The 20,338-nt window shown below is 43.7% G+C and overlaps 1 protein-coding gene across 1 annotated transcript in view; it reads right to left on the bottom strand.

The window, feature by feature from the left end:
• The window catches only part of LOC124798491 (protein retinal degeneration B), a 565,476-nt gene that overhangs the window by 378,950 nt on the left and 166,188 nt on the right, over positions 1 to 20,338 (bottom strand). The window contains 1 exon segment of the mRNA XM_047261931.1: positions 17,838 to 17,856. The gene's annotated coding sequence lies outside the window, so the exon portion shown is untranslated.

Raw genomic sequence — 20,338 nt, 5'->3', positions numbered from 1 at the left:
TGCCCCTGCAACTACTGAAAAGGCTGCTGCCCCTCTTCAGGAACCACACGTTTGACTGGCCTCTCAACAGATACCCCTCCGTTGTGGTTGCACCTACGGTACGGCTATCTGTATCGCTGAGGCACACAAGCCTCCCCACCAACGGCAAGGTCCATGGTCCATGGTTCATAGGGGGGGGGGGGGGCTTAACATCTTACTTTTTATAAAGAGACGATGTCTTTAAATTCTTCATGCAAGTAAACAGGAAGTTGCTGTATACAAAATGTAAACCAATTACCACCATCATGATCCTGACGTCAGTTTGTAGTACGCGTCGTAACGTCAGCTTATAGTGTATGCAGTGTTACCCCGTGAAACAATGAATGTGTAGAGCATGTAGTGGATGCGGTGATCGATAAGAGAAATGACTGGATAGTGTAACATTCCATTTTTTACATTATTCCCTAACTTTTGAAGAATACTGAATAAACAAAGCAGTGTTGTACACTAGGTATAAACCTTATGAGGTTGCACTGTTTTGAACAGACCTTATTTACGGAAGCAGGCTCCAGTCTCTATTTGGTCATCTTGATTTAAGTTTTGTGTCGTTTCCTTAAATTAAGTCAGGTTAATGGCGAAATGGTTCCTACCATAAGGCCGCGGTGGACTACCTTCCCATTGTCGCTATGTTAGACAAGTAAGTAAGTAAATACCAACTATTACTATTACTAATACTAGTCGTTTTAACAGTGGCATTTATATCACTACACAAATGAGACAGGGGTAATGGAATTTAGTTGAATATATCAACTGATTCGGAGGAAATTAGATTAGGGCACAGTTTTGCTATTTGGACAGATAAATAATTGATAACAGCAAAATTAAATATAATTTAATTTGGGCTGGTAATACCAAGAACCTTGCAGAAAGAGAGATATGTTAACTGTGTGTCGGCCGCGGTGGTCTTGCGGTTCTAGGCGCTCAGTCCGGAGCCGCGCGACTGTTACGGTCGCAGGTTCGAATCCTGCCTCGGGCATGGATGTGTGTGATGTCCTTAGGTTAGTTAGGTTCAAGTAGTTCTAAGTTCTAGGGGACTGATGACCACAGATGTTAAGTCCCATAGTGCTCAGAGCCATTTGAACCATATTTTTGTTACCGGTGAATATCATTTAAAGTGTTACAAACGTATTGGATAAGTATGTATCTGGGGCATAGACTTATATGGCAGTAAATAATGGACGACAAACAATACAGGCAATAACAGAACAGAAGATTTTGAAATGTAGCGCTACGGAAGGACGCCGAAGATCAGATGGCTGTATGAAGTACACTACTTGCCATTAAAATTGCTACACCACGAAGATGATATGCTACAGACGCGAAATTTAGCAGACAGGAAGAAGATACTGTGATATGCAAACGATTAGCTTTTCAGAGCATTCACACAAGGTTGGCGCCGGTGGCGACACCTACAACGCGCTGACATGAGGAAAGTTTCCAACCGATTTCTCATACACAAACAGCAGTTGACCGGCGTTGCATGGTGAAACGTTGTTGTGATGCCTCGTGTAAGGAGGAGGAATGCATACTATCACGTTTCCGACGTTGATAAAGGTCGGATTGTAGCCTATCGTGATTTCGGTTTATCGTATCGCGACATTGCTGCTCGCGTTGGTCGAGATCCAATGACTGTTAGCAGAATATGGAATCGGTGGGTTCAGGACGGTAATACGGAACGCCGTGTTGAATCACAACGGCCTCGTATCACTAGCAGTCGAGATGACACGCATCTTATCCGCATGGCTGTAGCCTATCGTGCAGCAACGTCTCGATCCCTGAGTCAACATATAGGGACGTTTGCAAGACAACAACCATCTGCACGGGCAGTCCGACGGCGTTTGCAGCAGTATGGACTATCAGCTTGGAGACCATGGCTGCGGTTACCCTTGACGCTGCATCACAAACAGGAGCGCCTGCGATGGTGTACTAAACGACGAACCTGGGTGCACGAATGGCAAAACGTCATTTTTTCGGATGAATTCAGGTTCTGTTTACGGCATCATGATGGTTGCATGCGTGTTTGGCGACATTGCGGTGAACGCACATTGGAAACGTGTATTCGTCATCGGCATACTGGCGTATCACCCGGCGTGATGGTATGGGGTGCCATTGGTTACACGTTTCGGTCACCTCTTTTTCGCATTGACGGCACTTTGAACAGTGGACGTTACATTTCAAATGTGTTACGACCCGTGGCTCTACCCTTCATTCGATCCCTGCGAAACCCTACATTTCAGCAGGATAACGCAAGACCGTATGTTGCAGGTCCTGTACGAGCCTTTCTGGATACAGGAAATGTTCGACTGCTGCCCTGGCCGGCACATTCTCCTGACCTCTCACCAAGTGAAAAAGTCTGGTCAATGGTGGCCGAGCAACTGGCTCGTCACAATGCGCCAGTGACTACTCTTGATGAACTGTGGTATCGTGTTGAAGCTGCATGGGCAGCCGTACCTGTAGACGCCATCCAAGCTCTGTTTGACTCAATGCCTAGGCGTATGAAGGCCGTTGTTACGGCCAGAGGTGGTTGTTCTGAGTACGATTTCTCAGGATGTATGCACCTAAATTGCGTGAAAATGTAATCACGTGTCAGTTCTAGTATAATATATTTGCCCAATGAATACCCGTTTATCATCTGCATTTCTTTTTGGTGTAGCAATTTTAATGGCCAGTAGTGTAGAAATAAAGCTGTCTCGCAACGAGTTAGGGAAAATGTAACTTTTTACCACAATCTGATTAAAAGAAGGGATCGGTTGATACGACGCTTTTTGAGGCATTGAGTAATAGCTGTTTCAAATGGATGTAGGTTGCAATAGTTGTGAAAAGACTTGCACCAGGCTTGGCTACATCAAACCAATTTTCAAACATATGTCAGCAACAACGACAACTTTGTGTTTTGCATGTACAAAGGCCTAAACGACGGCACGTAGGCGGACAGCCCGGTGGTCCCCAGAGTAAGGAGTGAGGCAGAGGCTGCAGATGTGCGACCCCAGTGCTACTGCGGCGCAGAAGTCCGCCTTCCGCTCGCGGACCAGCGACGCGGACGCGATCGATGTTCGCCCTCGAGCCACGAGGACTTCAAACAAAGCGCCGCTTCTGTGCCTCATCCGCAGCCGGGGCTGCCAAGAGACCAGCCAGCCCACAGCACGCAACCCACCGGCGCCGTGCAACACGGCGGTGCCGCGCCCTGCGGGGTCTGCAGCGGCGAGAGTAAGGCGCAGGAAGAACCGACCGCGCGCGTGCGTGCGTTCCACGTGTCTTCCTAAAACACTGAACCGATTTCAACCAAACATGGTCCACATATCCCTTATTTTGAGGCAACAATACCAGTAGGTGTAAGAACCAGCTGTCTGCAATAATTCAGGAGATACGACGTCGTAAACACTGAGATACGTGAGAACCTGCATATGCGTGAAACGTCGCATGACATTTTAGTTTAATAATTCTTTGCTAGCATCTGAATGTACCTACCCAAATACATCATGGTTCAAGACAAGGTCCACGACAAAGACAGGCCGTAGCGCGTACGTAACAGCACATGAGATTGCAGTGCCAGCAAGTCTCCGGCAGGGAGCGAGTACCTATTTTAGACGAGTTTAATAATTCTTGTAGGTTGGTTTCGGGTACAAACGGACCAAACTACAGGATCATCAGTCCCTTTTTCCTCATGCCAACAACGTTCAAGTTAAAACAATTCCCAAAAGGGGAAAGGAAAAGGGCGGAAAACTAACGGAGAACCATACGGAAAGAGACAACGAAAGAAGCTAACCAAAAGGGGGAAACGTACACTAAACGGAAAAGTAATGGAAGGTATTAAAATAATACAGCAGATGGCCGAGGCTGGCTGATGGCACGAATAAAAAAGGATGAGCCAGCCACTCTGCAACACACTAAACTCTCCAGCCTAAAAGAGAAGGCGAGATGAACACACACAGGGACAAGAACAACACCAAGGCCAACAAATAGCAAAGAAAGGGTGAAGGAGAGTTAAAATGGAGGTAGGATGGAGGCCTGTGTGCGAAGGCCACACGCCCACCCTTAGTCTGTGTAACAAAAACCCCCCTTACGAATAAAACGTGAAACATCAGCCATTGAGGCATTGTCGCCGAATACCGGAGCAGAGTGCTGGGAGGGTTAAAATTCAGTCCGTCGCAGAGCGGTTAAAATTGGGCAGTCCAACAGGATGTGGACGACGGTCATGTGGGAGCCAGTGACACCGAAGTGGGTCTGCGCGACGGAGGAGGTGACCAGGTGTCAGCCAAGTATGGCCGATGCGGAGTAGGCAAAGGACAACGGAGTCTCTGCGAGTGGCTTGCATGGATGACCGCCACACATTCGTTTTCTCCTTGATAACACGTGGTTTAAAAGGGTGCGCCCTTCAGTATCCCAGATCGCGAAAACTTCAGCTCAGTCTCCGGGAGGTCAATCTCCAGAGTTGGTTTACTGGTAGCCTGTTGGGCCAGGCGGTCATCAAATTCATTTTCCGGGATCCCGACATTGCCTGGGGTCTAAATGAAGGTGACTGATTGTCGTCTGGGCGTTTACGTGGATACAAGTTCTCGACATCGCACGACTAAACTAAGACCTTTTCTCTGTACCTTTTCAATTAAATACTGATTGCCGTTGGCCCTGCACGGACCCGAACATTCCCGAAGTGTGATGGACAAGCTTGTAGTCTTAAACTCACACGTTTATTGCAGGGCTCATATATATCGATGGGCCAGGTTCAAGGAATATGACGTCATAAACACTGAGATGCGTGAATAAATGCAATATCATATACGAACTTTTAACACATTCATTATTTTCTACTGGACAAAACATCAGGTCACTACATGACTATCCCCTTTAGTGCTAAAGATAGTGCAGATAGAATGTAAAATGCCGTCCTCGTAACAACTAGTTTCTTGAAACCGGATGGTTCATCACGTGTGACAGTGGCTCCAACAGGGAGCGACGTAGTGATCTTCGACGTCGGTCTCGGTGTCGTAGTGCCTGGTTCACCATGGTGTTCACAGGGTACAGGAACATCTCTTGTTGTTGATTTTTCTGTCTTCTCTGGTTTGCGTTCCGCACTATTTGTAACATCTATTGCATCCAGAACCGCTGGCTTCATCCGATCCATTGCGACTGAGGTGAGTGTACCATAGACCATTATCCGGAAAGTACGGTTGCCCCTGCTGACTACCGGACACGGTCCGTCGTGGCTTATGCTGTGCATCGTTGTGTAAGCGCACGGTAGCGAAGTCTGAGGCGGTGATTGTGTCATCTGCTATGCTGTACGAAAGGTAGGCGTAACGTTTGTCCACATACCAGTTCCGCTGCTCTGCTCTTAAGATCACCCTTAAATGACGTTCGTAGATGCAGAGCACGACAGGCAGTGTCTCTGCCCATTTCGGTGTTGCGTGACATCTCAGTACTGCTTTCAACTGCCAATGAAGATGCTCAACGATATCGTTTGACGCGGGATTGGTATGCTGTGGTGTGTAAGTGCTTCCTACCTAATAACGTGGTCAATGCTCTGAAAACATAGATTTCAAACTAGCATAGCTATCATCGTAATTTTCAGCGCGACTCCGAACAGGACAATCCCGCCGCGGAAAAATGTTTGCATTAGAGCTTCTGCCGCAATGTCATTCATTGGTTCAAATGGCTCTGAGCACTATGGGACTCAATATCTGAGGTCATCAGTCCCCTGGACTTAGAACTATTTATTTATTTACACATCAAGTTCCGTAAGACCAAATTGAGGAGCAAATCTCCAAGGTCATGGAACGTGCCAGTACATGAACTTACAACATAAAAGTAATAACAGATAAAAATAAATATTCATAAACCTGCAAGAAAATCAGTCCATAAGTTTAAGCAAATGCTATCAACTATACAATGAGAATCAGCTTAATTTTTCAAGGAACTCCTCGACAGAATAGGAGTGACCCATGAGGAAACTCTTCGGTTTCAATTTGAAAGCGCGTGGATTACTGCTAAGATTTTTGAATTCGAGTGGCAGCTTATTGAAAATGGATGCAGCAGTATACTGCACACCCTTTTGCACAAGAGTTAAGGAAGTCCGATCGAAATGGAGGTTTGATTTCTGCCGAGTATTAACCGAGTGAAAGCTGCTCATTGTTGGAAATAAACTAATATTGGTAACAAGAAACGACAATAAGGATATACGTATTGAGAGGCCAATGTCAAAATACCCAGACTCGTGAACAGAGGTCGACAGGAGGTTCGTGAACTCACACCACTTATTGCCCGAACCGCCCGTTTCTGAGCCAAAAATATCCTTCTAGAATGGGAAGAGTTAGCCCAAAACGTAATACCATACGACATATGTGAATGAAAATAAGCAAAGTAGGCTAATTTACGTGTCGAAGTATCACTCACTTTCGATACCGTTCGAATAGTGAAAATGGCAGTATTAAGTCTTTGAACAAGATCCTGAACGTGGGCTTTCCACGACAGCGTACTATCTGAACACCTAGGAATTTGAACTGTTCAGTTCCACTAATCATATGCCCGTTCTGTGAGATTAAGACGTCAGGTTTTGTTGAATTGTGTGTTAGAAACTGTAAAAACTGAGTCTTACTGTGATTTAACGTTAGTTTATCTTCTACAAGCCATGAACTGTCATGTACTGCACTTCTTGAAACCGAGTCAGTGCTGCACACAACATCCTTTACTACCAAGCTAGTGTCATCAGCAAACTGAAATATTTTAGAGTTACCCATAATACTAGAGAGCATATCATTTATATAAATAAGGAACAGGAGCGGCCCCAACACTGATCCCTGGGGCACCCCCACTTGACAGTACCCCACTCAGATCCCAAATCACAGCCGTTATCAATACTCCAAGCGTTCGAAACTTTTTGTTTAGCCCATCCAGTACCTCACAGAGAAAAGAGAATACAGCATTTTCAGTTGTCAAACGACTTCTAAAGCCGAACTGTACATTTGATAGCAAATCGTGTGATATAAAATGATCAATTAACCTTACATACACAGCCTTTTCGATAACTTTTGAAAACACTGATGGCATAGAAATAAGCCTAAAATTATCTACATTATCCCTTTCTCCCTTTTTATAAAGCGGCTTTACTATTGAGTACTTTAATCGCTTAGGAAACTGACCATTCCTAAAGGAAAAATTACAAATATGGCTAAATACAGGGCTAACATGTGCAGCACAGTACTCTAATATTCTACTAGACACTCCATCATAACCATGAGAGTCCTTAGTCTTCAGTGATTTAATTATTGTATCACAGAGGAGTATTTCCGACGTCAATCTTGGAAAGGCATTTGCTAAGAAATTTATATGATTTCCTGTAGAAACTAAATTTTTATTTAATTCACCAGCAATGCTCAGAAAATGGTTGTTAAATACTGTACATATATCTGATTTATCAGTAACAGAGATATTATTACTGCGAACTGACTTTATATCATCAATCTTGTGCTGCTGACCAGACTCTTCCTTCACAACTGACCGTATGGCTTTATTTTTATCCTGTGAATTAGCTATTCTATTTGCATACCACATACTTTTTGCCTTGCTAATAACATTTTTAAGCACCATACAATACTGTTTGTAATGGGCTACTGTAGCTTGATTGTGACTACTTCTAACATTTTGATATAATTCCCGCTTTGTTCTACATGATATCCTTATCCCACTAGTCAGCCAACCGGGCTGTCCATTACTGCTAGTACCCCGTTTAGAATGTTCTAATGGAAAGCAACTCTCAAAGAGCATGAGAAATGTGTTACGGAAAACATTGTTTTTATCATCTATATTATCGGCATTTAAGATTTTTAAATGTTCGGATAATAAGTTGCCGTCTCTTTATCTAAGAATAGATGATGAATGCAGCTAGCCGCTATCTCTGTGTAATGTCTTGTCTGTATAGACGTGTATCTGTTGCCTTTAAGATCACTTCACCTTCACACATAAATCTATACAGTAAAGTAAGGCCCTCCCAGTTCTTGGCTGATCCGTGATAAGACAGGCGAAAAATTAGACTAATGGAGGATTATTAGTATTATCTCTATTTTCATTCGCTCGCTCTCTTTCTTTCCTTTATCTATGTACAGTTTTTAATATAATATTTCATTGCGTGAAATCAGCCAAACAGGATCTTTGGTGGAGTCCTTCGTCTTGGTAATCAGTGGCTGGCTTGCTGTAAGAGATCTTTACATTTATTATTACTGTTAAACACTGCAGTCAGTCGGGAGAATCAATCGTTTGGACAATTTGTTCCTTTTACGAAAGATTGCGAATTCCAGATGTGTACGAAGCCTTTTTGGACGATATAACACAGACTCAGTGATTGCAGGCTCTCTTCGACACAGCTGAAACTTCCCCACTAATTACAGGGCCAACGTGATCATCAAATGATTCAGAAAAAACTCATTCTTTCATTCACTCCAGAACAAAAAAGTCACAAACCTTATTTATGGAGGAAATTGTGTATTAAATCCATCTCCATTACATGTCCAGATCTCCGGTGATTCCACGCCTTAATTATTTTCCGTTTACAGTCTCTTTATCTTCAAACCGCTAGCGGCACAAATGTTAATTGGCTCGCTTTAGCGAGAAGAAAAGCAGAGTATGTATCTCTCAGAAACACGTCAATCCCTCAACAGATACTCCAGAAGCTGTCCTAGTTACCACTCTTAACAACCATGGAGAATGCATATATGCATCTCTGTTATTTCAAAGAATAAACGCGCTAGAAAATACTTTGGCGTCGTCTAGCTGTCGCCGCATATGTTACGAGAAAATCAGATCAGATACTTTTCCAAAGTGAATGAATGTGGATGGTTTGATTGAAAATGATTAATTGGTGCATGGTAGAGGGTATTTTCTGTGGGGACATTACAGGCACTATAAACTTCTTGCCACTCTTGTTCCTTGACAAGTTTTGAAGAACTCTATTGCTGTTGGATTAACTTTCCTACGTAGTTTGTAATTAAATACGACATTGGTTTGAGTACAAAAACCTTTTAGTTTTAAAATTTGTGCATCATGGTCTGAAAGGCCATTCACCCTTTTACTAACAGAATGCCTATCTAGTAATGAAGAATGAATAAAAATATTGTCTATGACTGTGCTACTGTTCCCCTGCACCCTAGTTGGAAAAAACACAGTTTGCATCAGATCATATGAATTTAGGAGATCTACCAACATCCTTTTTCTTACACAATCATGTACAAAATTAATACTGAAGTCACCACATATAACTACTTTCTGGTACTTCCTACAAAGTGAATCAACAACCCTCTCTAGCTTAAGCAAAAATGCTCTGAAGTCGGAGTTAGGGGACCTATAAACAACAGCAATTAGAAGCTTAGTTTCACTAAATTCAACTAATGCTGCACAACTTTCAAATATCTGTTCAGTGCAGTGTCGTGATACGTCTATGGACTCAAATGAAATACTGTTGCCGGCCGCGGTGGCCGTGCGGTTCTGGCGCTGCAGTCCGGAACCGCGGGACTACTACGGTCGCAGGTTCGAATACTGCCTCGGGCATGTGTGTGTGTGTGTGTGTGTGTGTGTGTGTGTGTGTGTGTGTGTGTGTGTGTGTGTGTGTGTGTGTGATGTCCTTAGGTTAGTTAGGTTTAAGTAGTTCTAAGTTCTAGGGGACTTATGACCAAAGATGTTGAGTCCCATAGTGCTCAGAACCATTTTTGAAATACTGTTTTTTTACGTACAGTGCCACTCCCCCACCCCGCAAGGAACTCCTCGAGAAACAGCCAGATAAGCTGTAGCCTGGTAAAGGAAGCCTCTGAATTATCAAATTATTTAAGTGGTGCTCTGATATACCAATAATTTTAGAGTTAACATCTATTAGCAGTTCACTAACTTTATCTCTAATACCTCTTATATTTTGATGAAATATGCTAATTCCTTCTCTACATGGAGGCATTACATCCTCTGGAGGTGAGCCCTTAGTTAGAGGCACTTCCTTTAAGCAGGTATACCTATCAGCTGACTTCAGTCTAAGAAAGGTGCAGCTCTAACACCAACTACTACAGGAATTTTTCCATGAGTGATACCACCACCACCACCACCACCACCACCCACTACACTGTCACCTATAAGCTTAGCCAGCCTCCCCTTCCCATACCTATTGAGGTGCAGGCCATGCCTAGTGACACCCCATCTACCGATAGACCCAACTGGCACCACTGAGATGTGATCCATGCCCTCCGCCATCAGTGCACTCCTCAGCCCCACATTAAGGCGCTTAACGGTTGCACGAAATGCACATTAGTGCCACCAGTTTGAGTAGCTATCTTAACCAAGCCACCACTGACGACATATTCCCCGTCCCTATCGAGACTGTTCCCTGCTCCACCCACTATCACTACCTGATCCTCTTTCGTAAAATTCTTACATAACTCCCCTATGCTTTCAGTCACCTGAGCCAACCCTGCACTAGGCTTCACAATGCTGGTGACCTGGTACTCACTCCCAAGCACTTCCTGCAACTGTTGGCCCACACCTCTACCGAGGGAACTACCTAGCAGCAGAACCTTCTTTCTGCTAGACTTTGGAACTAACCTAGGCCTCCTAATTGCTGAGGACTGCTGCAAGTTACCTACATCTGCAGCTACACGAGGCTCCTCTCCACTGAACTGTGACAGTTGGTCGTATCTATTGCATGTAAGCAAAGTAGAACTATCTGAATACCTCCTCTTCCTAGCTACCTTCTTGCCAACTGCCAGTTCCCATTCCCCACCACCCTTCACCCTCCTCAACCTATCTAGTTCCTCCTTTGCGCATTGTAACTGCACCAGAAGGGCACAGATCTTACGCTCCTGCTCCTCTATTAATTTGTTTCTACTACACATTCTACATTCCCAGGAGAGGATCTTCCTAAAATGACCACTGGCTTCCCCACTGCATTCCTCCCCAGTGAAAATACTTTGAACAAATCCCACACCGTAATCCACTACTCACAAACCTACGACAGAGCCCACACTTTTCACTCATGATAAAATTTTACAGTTACTGAAAAAAACTATATGTCTACGTTACCAAAGTTCAGTTTCACCAGTAGAACTATTTAAGAACTAACAATAATTATCTCGAAATTCTCTGCCTACTAAGAAAGCAGCTACTTGTATTAATACTACTACAACACAGCCGATACCAATACCAGCAAAACTTCACAAAATTATTAGTTAAAACCAAAAAATTAAAACGACCACTGTAACACTAAGCGAAGTTAAAACACTAAATCAAAATTTTACTGAAATATTTCACTAGAAAGAATAATAAACGTCAGTTGAAAACTAAAGCACGAAATTTACTAAACGACTTCAACACACTGAAAACTGTATAAAACACAGCGAGCGAACGATTACAGAAGTTTATGAAGTCGTTATTTCGCCACAAACGGCACGAAACACCGCTGAAATCTATTAAATTTAATAACTGTATTACAAAGCACAAATAAGTTTGTCAGTACTTAGCTTATAACCGCTACAGCTGCAGTGCACGCCGCAAAATGTAAACACACTACTGAGGCGCGAGGTTTAGACGAACGACGAAAGCAGACTCACAAATAATAGTCCACTCGAGTCAATAACACAGGAAGACAGACTGAGATTAATGAAAATCCACTAATAAGTTACTTTTACGGCAAATATTAAAACAAATAAACTTTAAAATAAGCAAATGCTGTCTAAAATTTATAAAATATTAACGAGCTATTTCAACAGCAGTGCAGCACACGTGACGTCACACCAAATAATTTTGATTAAACCTAACTAAACTAAGGACAGCACACACATGCATGCCCGAGGAAGCATTCGAACCTGCGACCGTAGCGGTCGCGAGGTTCCAGACTGAAGCGCCTAGAACCGCTCGGCCACACCGGCCAGCTGTCATTCATTGCAAACGCCTCAGGTCACCTGGTGGTGAACGTGTCTACTACCGTGAGGCAGTAACTGTAGCCTTCCGATGCTGCGAGTGGGCCTACGATGTCAGCATGCACACGTTCTAACCATTGGTTTGGTGGAAATATGTGCCTAACGGTGCTCTGATATGCCGCGTGATTTTATTCCTCTGGCGCGCCACAAATAAGTTTATAAATGTTCTGCAGGCTGTGTGCACACCTAGCCATACAAAGTTCTGTTTGACCAATCTAGCACTGACTTTACACCCGGTTTAGTAACCTTGGCTAGTTGGGCATATGAAAATAGGAACAAACATAGAAGCAACCACTTCCACTAATGTACTAAGTGTTATACAATCAACAAATAAAAAGTTTCGATACTGATTTATTTCGTGCAACTTCAATTTTCTCAATAAGTTTTCGTAAGTGAATTTTTGACGCCGATTATACTAACTATTCAACCAACTTTTTATGTTTGAAAGAAAGTAAAGCAATTATTGTCCATCTTATTGAACAAGTTAGGAAGAAGATCAGTAATATTAAGAAGTATTATTGTACAGTATTATTGATCATCTACGGGGCACTTAAATTCAAAATCACTTTACTCTCATTTTGCCTCGAGAGAGGAAGAACTGTGAAAATACAGATTCTTTGACTGTAACCTTAGTTTGTTTTACAAAATTTATCTGGAAGACGCAATGTCGCACCTCATTTTACCATCCCTCACAGTCTTCCGTCACGCATGAACTTACGCTCGATAAACTGAACCTTTAAATGAGTGCGTGGTGTCTCTTCTTTCGGACATGTCTGATGTCAGCTGCATCGGGATTTTCGACTGGATGGGCAATGGATCCGCCTGCTTCAGTGCGAATGCACAAGTGTGTCCGACATCCCCCAAGAATCTCAGAATACCCAGGATGGAGGAAACGGTCAGGGACAGCGGGTAGGTGGCGCTCGGTGGGAAGGTGGATCGACCTCGATGCGTGCCGATATAGTCCGCGCAGTTGCGGTGAACCCTGTACCCCGGGCGGCGCAGTGGTTGACAGACCTGCCTAGTAAGCAGAGGATCATGGGTTTGAATCCCGGTCCAGCACACATTTTCAATCATCGCCGCTGATTCCTCGTAAAGTCCTGATGCAGCTGACATCAGTAATCCCTTCCTTTTTCCCTTCGTTTCTCCCCCTCCCCCTTCAAGTTCTTTAATGCAGGAGTGCTTCGCGGCTATTAGCGGTTGCTTCCAGGCATAAGCTTTTTGGTTATGAGAGGAATGCTGCCATTTCAATTCCTGTGTTTGATGATCATCTCACGGATAATCACGCAGAATTACAGAATGCTATGACTGCGAGGTATGGAAGAGAGAGCTAATGAAACTTGTTCGTGTATTTGCTTCAACCAATCACATCGGTTTCTCGTTTATATTCGGCACAGTATCTCCTAAACTTTTTTAAATCAAAGAACCACGTATTACAGATATGTTGACTTGGGAATGATCAGGGCCACCCGTATAAGAGAGGAAAAAAATTGTCGTGCATATTCGCTTCCAGGTTTTAAGGACCCATCTATCCAAGCCGCTTCATCAAAAGTCGAACCAATGCACGCGCGCCTCACGTCACTTTTGTAGATGTTATGTATTTTTCTGTACTTACGTCCTCAGCCTGACGGAACATGTCAAGTTCAGTCCGAAAATTCGGAATACAATTAAGTCTGCCTCAGTTTTTGCAAGATTTGTAGTTTTATTTGCGTGTTCCAGTGCTCCAATAGGGATCCGTTGTACACGTTATTTTTTCTTAACCTTCTTTAATTTTTCCTGTGTCTACGTGGACCTCGTATTTACCTTGAACTACGCTTCTAGCGACTGCCAGCTATCCAAGGAAAGTAGTCGTATAGCCGGCCGTGGTGACCGAGCGGTTCTAGGCGCTTCAGTCTGGAACCGCGCGACCGCTATGGTCGTGGGTTCGAATCCTGCCTCGGGCATGGATGTGTGTAATGTCCTTAGGTTAGTCAGGTTTAAGTAGTTCTAAGTTCTAGGGGACTGATGACCTCAGGTGTTAAGTCCCATAGTGTTCAGAGCCAGCCAGTAGTCGTATAATAAGACAGCGCCCCATCTTGTCCATGTGGATTAAGGAAATGACGGCACAGGCAAGTGCCTAGTTCAGGCAGTGAAGCACTAAATCCTTTAATAACACTACCTGAAATGCCTGTAATAACTTTAAATCCACGGGAAACTTCCAAATTCCAAGATTCAGGATTCCAAGATTTTTGGCAAACATGTAGAGCTTGCCACATCTAATGGGAATACTACGAAGTGGCAGCTGCAGCTACAGCAACATCTACATTTACATCTACGTATAGTTCTACACCTACATACATACTTCCAAAGCCACTGGGCAGTGCAAGGTGTGACCGTCAATGTTTGTCTGCAGGAAACCTAATGTGTATTATCTTATTCCCATGATCGCACTACGAGACGATTATAGCAGCGCGTGTTTGAAGTACAGGGGATAGGCAAAATAATGTGAACACCTGTACTTAATTGGGAATGGTTTATTAATAAGGGATTGGACCCCATTTGCCCGTAATACAACTGCGATTCTTCTTGGGTAATGACATATAATGACTGTATAGTCTGTTATGCCACTCTTCAATCAAAACCTCTTCTAATTCCTGTAGTGACAAGGGAGACGGAAATCTGCTCCGGAGTCTGCACTTCAATATTGCCCACAAGGGTTCGACAATGTTCAAGCCCGGGGACTATGTTAGACAGGGAAAACGCTGCAGTGGCGTTGCATGCTCCTCATACCGCGATTGTACTGTCCTGGTTGTGTGAATAGGTGCATTATCGTCCTGAAATATGGCATCATTGTTGGGAAACAACATTTTAATCACGGGATGCACCTGATCACCCAAAATGTTTACATAATCGTTGGCTGTGACACGGCGTTTGAGACTAATGATGGGACCAGCAGAATACCATGATATGGCTGCCCACGCCATCACACTTCCTCCTCCATGCTTAACCGCTGGAATCAATCAGAATTGTAGACTTCTCCAGAGATAAACCCGGCCCTATATTGATAATAACGAAAACGATGAGTCGTCAGACCTTATGGCGTGTTTCCACTGGTTACCGAGCGAGGCGGCGCAGTGGTTAGCACTCAGGACTCGCGTTCGGGAGGACGACGGTCAACTCCTCGTTCGGCCATCCTGATTTCGGTTTTCCGTGATTTCCCTAAATCGCTTCAGGCAAATGCCGGGATGGTTCCTTTAAAAAGGCACGGTCGACTTCCTTCTCCATCCTTCCATAATCGATGGAACCGATGACCTCGCTATTTGCTCCCTTCCCCCCAAATCAACCAACCAATCACTGATCAGCCGTCCGGGGTTTATGCTCCTGACACAATGTTTTACGCATCTTTGCGTTGGTTGTCGTCATTAATGGTTTCGTTATAGCAGCTCGTCCGTGAATATTCGCTTTATGGAGTTCTCGGTGGACAATGTCGATAGATACGGGGTCTCGAAGATGGCTATTGAGCTCTGCAGTCACTTTAGCCGCCGTAATTTTGTGCTGTTTAGACAGAATTCGTATTAGCGTACGACGATCTCTGTCAGTTTTGATTTGAGCCCACTATTACGTTTATACTGTGATGTCTTTCCATGATTTGTGTAGGCTCTCATGACTGTTGAAACAGCTCTTCGAACATTCAGCAAGTTGGCTGTCTTGGTTACTGATGCTCCAGCTAATCGGGCCCCCACAATCTGCCCTCTTTGGAACTCTGTTAGGTCTTACATGTCACGTCTACCTCGACATCTGAATGCGAATACGAAGTGTGCAATACTCGTAAACAACCTTCACTGGTGCCTAGTCCGTACTGAACCCGCACAGTCCATGGCGACACTTGCCTTGCCTGCATTGTTGACCGTCGAACACAACCATCCCAGTACTACCACTGTTCACATTATTTTGCCTACCCCCTGTATTTAGATGTGTGCTATCACCCCTGCTCTATAGTACACCAAAAGCTGGAGAAATACTCTAGAAATTGTCATACAAGCGATTTAGACGTGTCGGAAGGTGGCTGTATACTGCAGTGTAGCTACATATAGGTCTTCCTTTCGTCCATCGCAACACTGATTTTACGTGTTCGTCTCGTTTCAAGCCGTTATCATAATTTATTTGGTGTGACATGCCTCAGATGTTCGCTTTTAGCCTTGTAATAATAACTGAGTGAGGCTCAATGGCCTCGTCCAACTCTTTCAGTTGGACGCCACTTTGGCGACTGGCGTGTCACTATCCTGCCACATTATCCATCTCGGGACGGGGACGTATAGTTTAACCTGAACTTCGAACCACTTATCGTTCCTGGTGACTCCTCACACGGTTAAGAGGTGAAGGTAAGATTAAAGGCAGACTGAAAATTTCCGTGCTCCGACCGGGATTCGATTCCACGACCTCTAGATCTTCACGCACACACTTTACCGCTAGAGAACCAGGGCCTTGCCGTCTGATTTTATGGTGGGATAAACACCTAAAACTGGTAGCAGGTATGGCGAAAGAAGTCTGTGTTCCGAGTGTTCTGCGACAGCGCAGTGAATTTGTCCAGGACATGGCAAACGGGACGCCAGCGCTTAACTTGACAATACTGCTTCAAGGATTTGGCGTCATCAAACAGGCTTGACTGCAGACAAAGAACGAATGCCGAGACATGCTCCGATGATGGCATTCTGTCAGTATAACCCACAGAAAATTGTAAGAGTGACGCTCCAGAAACTTTAACATTTATCTCTGGAAGAATGGCGATGATGTTCTCGCGAAACCAGGTTGGTAAATTTTGCACAGTCTGTATTCGAAGAAGAATGCGTGACAATTATGCGACTGCCATCGTGCATCTAGCATAAGGAACGTCATCGTGTATCTGACATAAGTACGCATTACGAGCGCTTCAAACGTAACATTAGTTCGTACATAGAAGACCAATATTCTCAATTATGCAGCGTCTCTCTGGATGGCTAACCCAAAACCAACAAAAAGATTATTGAGACCGGAAAGGAGAATCCTAAGAATAGATGCAACATCCGCCATAAATACGCCAAACAACATCTACGAAATGACTAATGTAATTCCTTGAATATATCGGTTCACTGAACTAGCTAGTAAAACTGGACAGAACAGATTAAGTACCAATACATCGACGACAAACCTACCCAAAGATGGAGTAACAGTTTCCAAATTTCCAAGGTGTCAACACAGTTAACCGCCGCATGCAGTAGCCCAAGCGTAAGCAAACAACAGAGAAAGACTATAACGAAACAGAACTGTAAACAAGGGTAGCCAGCGAATTTAACCATCGCGTATTACAAAAGCAAGGAAAAAAAACTAGGAATATGACAGTCACACCTACTGTGTACAAAGTACTCACGGGTTTTAGAGGCGTTTCCCCTCACTTGTAAGGGAATGCTGTCATTATACCATATCCCTAAAAATTAAAATAAAATGAAGAATAGAAACAATGAACAATTAAGATTTCTTTTCTCCCCACCTATAAATAAATGGAATCCACACAGGACAGCAAAACTTTGGGGTGAAAAAGAGCATAAGCTCTCCCACGAAGTCCTCTCTCCATTCAGGAGAAAGAACGGAAGGTGAGAACAAAAAGTAATAAGGAGGAGGAGGAGGAGAGGGAGAGGGAGAACGCGTGCAGAGCCATTTGGGCAGTTACTTTCCCTCCTTCGGTATGCGCATGGAATAGGGCAGAAGATCACTGGTGCAATGTACACTCCGCCCCTCATTGTACAGTGGACTGCTGAGCATGTATCCAGGTGCAGACATGAAATTTTGGTATACTTACATTTTCAAGTGACTATCTTTAAATCCTCCTTAATGGAAACTTACCAGCAGCACCCACACGCACCTGCAAGAGATAAGAAACGACATTGTATCAGGAACACTTGCTTCCATAGCTTCAGTTATGTGTACAGTATATTTTGCAATAATAGAAATGCTGTATAAACCACTAAGTTTTGAAGTATCCCAGATAATGACGAAAACATCCAAATTGGCGACAAAATAAAGGATCTTTCCAAAGCTATAGGAAAAAATGGGAAAGAATTTCCTTTGCGAATTGTGAGGGGAGGGTACAAATTTTAACTCTTTGTATGTGCAACTGTGTTGAGTACCTGTAGACAGTACAGAAGGAAGACGCTGTTTCAATTGTTTCACTCTTCAGCCTTAAGAATGCAATTTTCGTTTGAAAATCTCATGCTTATAAAGCTCTTTCTTCCTGTATTATATTTAGTCTATTTTCATTAGTTACACGACATAATCTTCAGCGCTCCTCTGTAACATCACATTCCAAAAATTTGTCTTTTTGTTTGTACTCTTAATAGCCAACGTTTCACTTCCATATATGGCTACACTACAAACATACAGTTCCAGGAATCACTTCAAAAAATTTAATTTTTATAAATGAAATGTCTTTGCAGTTGCGAATATGGACGACCATAAGCTGTGTAATAGAATGACTATAATGAAAATTTGTGCCGGACTTTGATTCGAATCCGGATTCTCTGCTTTTCGCGTCAAATCTGAAGAAAATCTCGAGTTTTCGAAGAAAGCATCCGCCGTCTTCATCAGGCATTTTTGACTGTCGTAGTTTGTGTGTGGTGACCATGGAGGTGACTGGTCGGCATACGTCATCACCACGGCACGCTGCCAGATTGAGCTACACTTTTACGTAATGACGATGAAAATGTACATGCTTGTCTCTAAAGTAAAAATAGAGCATACATTAGTTACATATCTGAAATTTAAAACACCACGTCCTTCACATCCTGAAATATTGATCTTTAGATCTGGGGCACGCCGTATAATCAGATTTTTGCAGAGGTTTCCTAAACATTCGCCGATGCAAGCAATGAAGTTCGTTAAGAAACTTCGTAATTTTTTTTGTTACATCCACGTCTTCGTCCGTCCTTTACATTTTCTCACATGTCTCCTGAGCGCCAGTAAATCAACTGCATTTCATACATGGTGAGAGGAACGACTTCCCCGGCCGCGCGGTTAGAGGCGCCATGTCACTAATCGTACGGCCGCTCCCGCCGGAGGTTCGTGTCCTCCCTCCGGCATGGGTGTGAGTGTTGTCCTTAGCGTTAAGTTAGTTTAAGTAGTGTGTAAGTCTAGGGACCGATGACCTCAGCAGTTTGGTCCCTTAGGAATTCACATATATTTGAACATTTTTGGGCGACTTTCCCCAACACTTATTTTGATGGATTTAAGGTATCTTTTCGCTGTAGTATTTATCATGAGCCCTGAATATTTCCACGATGTTCTTACCTATGCTGTTACTCCTTCGGACACGCTTCATTTCGCACTACCTCTGATATATCGCACGATGTGACCGCGCGCGCGCGCGGGTGTGTTTGTGTGTGTGTTTGTGTGTGTGTGTGTGTGTGTGTGTGTGCGCTCTCCATTCTGTTGCCACTGCTACAGAAACACTCGCGCCTGCCAAGTGGGCGTCGGCGTCCTCTATTGGCAAAACCTCTGCCAACTCAGCTGTGCCAGCACAGCCGAGGCCTCCTTCATTACGTAGAATTTCGTGACCCGAAATACAGTCTCGCTGGTTGACAGACAAAACTTGCATTGGATAAATAGTTCTTTCTTCTCAAGGCGCATCAACCGAGGTCTGCTGCATCGCAATTGTGAAGTGGACACCTTGCTCATCCAGGCAGCGTTAAGTTTTAACTCCTAAGAGCGATGACGGAGTTCGAGAATTTTATCTCAACTGACCTGGCTTCAAAGTCGATTTCATTTCATCCAGCTATGCATTCTTGAACAAGTCACAGGACACGACACTAGTGTTTTTCTCGATATATAGCGGAACCTGTACCAACTTTTATTCCGCAATACGTTCGACTAGCGAACCCGACAATACATCGCAGTTCATAAATATTTCGCAGAAAACGTAATTGCATGAGTAGGACTAAAAATAATAGTGTGCTCATTAATGTAAAGAAGTACCTCGTAATCTGACTCGTTCCACGCGCCATATCGATAAAAGAATAGTTCAAATGATTATGGTACATGCAACTAACTAACTAATTACCTATGTAAGGGAAATTGGATATACATCCAAATTTCAGTCTCCCCCTCTCTATATCTATCTCTCCTTCCCCCCTTTCTACGTCCATTTCCTTCTCCCCTCTCTCTATCCATCTCCTCTTTCCCCCCTCTCTCTGATGTTATATCATGCCAATTGTTATTGCAAAAGAAACCTTGATTGTGAACTGAAGTGACTTAAAATGAACGGAAAAATCGGTCGGGATCATATGTATACGGCGTATTATAGATACCTCTCCAGCTGCTGGATAGTAGCTACGGTGACAGTATTTCGCATA

Source organism: Schistocerca piceifrons, chromosome 1, assembly GCF_021461385.2.
Source record: "Schistocerca piceifrons isolate TAMUIC-IGC-003096 chromosome 1, iqSchPice1.1, whole genome shotgun sequence".
NCBI classification, from domain to species: domain Eukaryota; kingdom Metazoa; phylum Arthropoda; class Insecta; order Orthoptera; family Acrididae; genus Schistocerca; species Schistocerca piceifrons.
Note: the sequence above shows the minus strand (reverse complement) of the source record. Positions and strands in the feature narration are given on the sequence as shown.